We start from the raw sequence: 4,227 nt of genomic DNA, 5'->3' as shown, positions 1-4,227 counted from the left end.
CTGCTTAGTTGTGATTGCTGAGTGATATTATGCACTAATACGTGAAATGCAGGTGCGACAGGACTTGAGGTTAGTGCACGATCCCTGTTCTTTGTGATTGAGTGGTGTTGTGATTGACTGCCTGCTTAGTGAATTATTGTGATTCACTGCCTAGAGCTTAGACTGGTATAGTTAGCCTAGGTCTTTAATTCCCGAGGGGAATTATAGCAAGTAAGTGGATAGTGTGAATCCTGTGAATAAGAGTAGCTGAGGAAGAGGTCGAGGAAGAGGTCGAGGTCGAGGTCGAGGTCGTGTAGGTCCGCAAGTTAGAGTTGTGGTGGGTTCTAGATGGGATGAGATTTTGAGGGCACTCGAGGAAGTTAGAATTTTAATGGAAAGGCAAACTGAGGAGCGAAATGCTATTGTTGCTACTAATGTTGAGGCCACTATTGTCGTCGTCAAAGGAAATAACAAGAATCATAGGTATAATGAAAATGTTGGGAATCAAGGTCAAGGGTAAGATAATGCAGTCAGACAGATGCGTCAGTTGGTTGGAAAATTTCTGAAATTTGAACTTGCAAGGTTTGATCGAAAGTGGTGACCCTGAGGCTACATTATTTTGGACAGAGGACTTAGAAAAAGGCTTTTGAGGTATTCGGGTGCACTGATGAGGAGAAAGTGACCCTGACTATATATCAACTCTAAGGAAATGCAAAGGATTAGTAAGAGGGCCCCCAAAGTAGGATATTTCAGAGGGCATATTTCCAAGCTGGGGTGTCGTTATCGAGGCCTTCAATGGGAGGTACTTTCAGAGAGTGCGCGAGAACAGAAAATGACAGAGTTTCTTCGGCTTCGTTAAAATTGAATGTCAGTTGATCAGTACGAGATCGAGTTCGTAAGGTTATCTAAGTACGCACCAAGGATAGTCAATGATCGTGTGGATAGGACAAAGAGGTTCCAGGATGGACTGAAACCGAATCTTCGCAGTCAGTTGATGCTAATGAACTTAAGGGATGGTAATGAGCTGTATGACAAGGCTTAAACAGTTGAAAGGGATATGAATGAGAGGGTTACCGATATGGATCACGGTGCACGCCGGCTAGGGACAATAGGAACTTTGGAAAGAAGCCTATGGCAGAGAAATGAAAATTTGTCCCTCTAGTAAGAAAGAACCTTGGAAAGCCGAACTACTACTCCAACGTCGTCTGTCGGTCTTATGGAAAGAGGCGCGGGAATGGCCCTTGCCTAGGTGGACATGGAGCGTGTTTTGGATGTGGCCGACATGGTCACCAAGTGAGAAATTGCCAAATCGACAGGTTAGGTCATTGATGCAATCGCAACAACCGCAGGTAGGACATTAAGCTGAAGCTGCCCCGCTGGATAATCAGAATCGGCTAAGGACATAAGGAAAAGATGTACGCGGTGGTTGGAATGGAATCAGAGGATTTGTCTTGAAAGTCTGGATGCGTTATGTGATGATAGTGGGTGCAACGAGAGAAGATTTTGAAATTATAACTTGAATGATCATGTATGATGTATTATCACTTATGGTGAATAGGCGTAATCGATTTATGGATTTCTGAATTACCGATGACATTTTGAACGGGTTGGGAAAGATGTGTGTTGCTTGGAAATTTCGGATTTTGTAAAGAATTGGGGTAATTTGTTTTGGGAGACTGGATTGAAATTGGATGAATTGAGTTTTGTCTTTGAGGTATAGAAGGATAATTATTCTGTAGTTGACTTGTTGGTTAAGGAACCAAGGCTAAAGGACATAGCCGAGGTGTGCAACTCTCCCGATGTCTTTCCTCAGGAATTGCCGGGATTGCCACCTGATAGAGAAGTGGAGTTCGCAATAAAGTTAGCCCCATGGACGGAACCGATCTCGAAAGCACCTTATAGGATGTCACTGTCGGAATTGAAAGAATTGATAGTCCAAATGCAAGAGTTATTGGATAAAAGCTTCATTCGCCCTAGTGCGTCTCCCTGGGGAGCGCCAGTGTTATTCGTGAGGAAAAAGGATGGATCATTGAGATTGTGCATTGACTACAGACAACTGAACCAGGTGACCGTTAAGAATAAGTACCCGTTGCTAAGGATTGATGACCTATTTGATCAGTTACAAGGGGCGTCAGTGTTTTCTAAGATCGATTTGAGGACGGGCTATCACCAATTGAGGATCAAGAAGGAGGACGTGCCGAAGTCGGCATTTAGGACGAGGTATGGACACTATGAGTTTACGGTGATGCCGTTTAGACTGACGAACGCCCCTGTAGCCTTTATGGATTGAATGAATCGGGTATTCAAGGAATTTTTGGATCAGTTTGTGATCATGTTCATACATGATATTTTGATGTACTCGAAGAGTTCCGCCGAGCACGAGGTACATTTGGAAAAGGTTCTACGGACCTTAAGGGAACATGCACTCTACGCTAAGTTCAGTACGTGCGAATTCTGACTTTACCGAGTAGCGTTCTTAGGACATGTGGTATCTAGTGAAGGGATCGCAGTGGATCCGGTAAAGATTGAAGCCATCATAAATTGGCCAAGACCAACAACGGTAATCGAGGTTCGGAGCTTCTTAGATCTGGCAGGTTATTACAGACGTTTCATGGAAAGGTTTTAGCGTTAGCGACGCCGTGGACGCGTTTGCTAAAGAAAGAAACGAAATTTAAGTAGAAGGATGAGTGAAAAAGGACTTTTCAGGAATTAAAACAGAGTTTGGCGACCACGCCAGTGTTGACGGTCCTGTCAGGTTCGGGAGGATATGAAATCTACTGTGACGCATCGCTAAAGGGACTACGATGCATGCTAATGCAACATGGAAGGGTGGTAGCATATGCCTCGCGACAGTTGAGATCATATGAGATGAATTACCCGACGCATGATTTAAAATTGACCGCGATTATCTTCGCTCTTAAGATTCTGAGGCATTACCTGTGTGGGGAGAAATTTCGGATTTATACGAACCATCAAAGTCTAAGGTACTTGTTTTCTCAAAAGGAATTAAACATGAGACAGCGCCGTTGGATGGAACTCCTGAAGGACTATGACTGCGATATAATGTACCACCCTGGAAAAGCTAATAAGGTAGCAGATGCACTGAGCCGAAAATCAAGCATCGCACATATGATGGTCAAGGAGTGGACTCTGTTGGAGGGAGTCCAAGACTCGGAATTTAAGTTTGAAGTAAGTCACGTCTCGAGTTTGCTTGCCGCATTAAGGATTGAACCAGAAATACATACTAAGATTAAGGCTTTACAACCGACGGACCCGGAGATTCAGAGGATTTTGAGTATGGATGCCACAAAAAGGAAATCGGATTTTCAGGTATCCGAGGATGGGATTTTAAAGTTCCGTGGACGGTTATGTGTGCCCAGTGATACAGAACTAAAGGAAGAGATTTTGTCTGAAGCACACCGTAGTACGTACAGCATTCACCCGGGGAGTACGAAAATGTATCAGAATTTACGGCAGCATTATTGGTGGAACGGCATGAAAGTGGACGTGGCCAAGCATGTGGCCAAGTGTTTAACATGCCAACAAGTGAAGGCGCAACATTGCAAGCCGGGTGGAATGTTGCAGCCATTGGAAATTCCCGAGTGGAAATGGGAACACATCACGATGGACTTTGTAATGGGGTTACCGAGAAGTCAAAGGGGTCATGATTCGATTTGGGTGATAGTTGATCGGTTGACAAAGTCAGCATATTTTCTATCAGTGCAAAAGGATTTTACCTTGGAAAGGTATGTCAATTTGTATGTGCGACACATAGTCCGTCTCCATAGAGTACTAGTAACGATCACCTCGGACCGTGATCCTAAGTTTACCGCCGCTTTTTGGAAAAGTCTCCATACGGCATTAGGAACGAGATTACAGTTTAGCACGGCCTATCATTCGCAGACGGATGGCGAGTCTGAGAGGACGATTCAGACTTTGGAAGATATGCTGCGAGCATGTGTATTGGATTTTAGGGAAAGTTGGAAAGAATAATTGCCCTTGGTTGAGCTTGCCTATAACAATAGCTATCAGCAGAGTATTAGAATGGCACCGTTTGGGGCATTGTATGGCAGGGTTTACAGAACACCGGTTTGTTGGGATGAAGTGGGTGAGAGGAGCATCACGGGTCCCGAGTTGGTTCAGCAGTCAATCGAAACAGTTAAGGTGATTTGGGACAGGCTTAAGACCGCTCAGAGCCGTCAAAAGAATTATGCGGACCGGAGACGTAGGCCTTTGGAGTTTCGAGTA

The sequence above is a fragment of the Syzygium oleosum genome, unplaced genomic scaffold (assembly GCF_021117445.2).
Source record: "Syzygium oleosum isolate NSW1041296 unplaced genomic scaffold, Sole_v2.1 Sole_v2.02, whole genome shotgun sequence".
NCBI lineage: Eukaryota > Viridiplantae > Streptophyta > Magnoliopsida > Myrtales > Myrtaceae > Syzygium > Syzygium oleosum.
Note: the sequence above shows the minus strand (reverse complement) of the source record.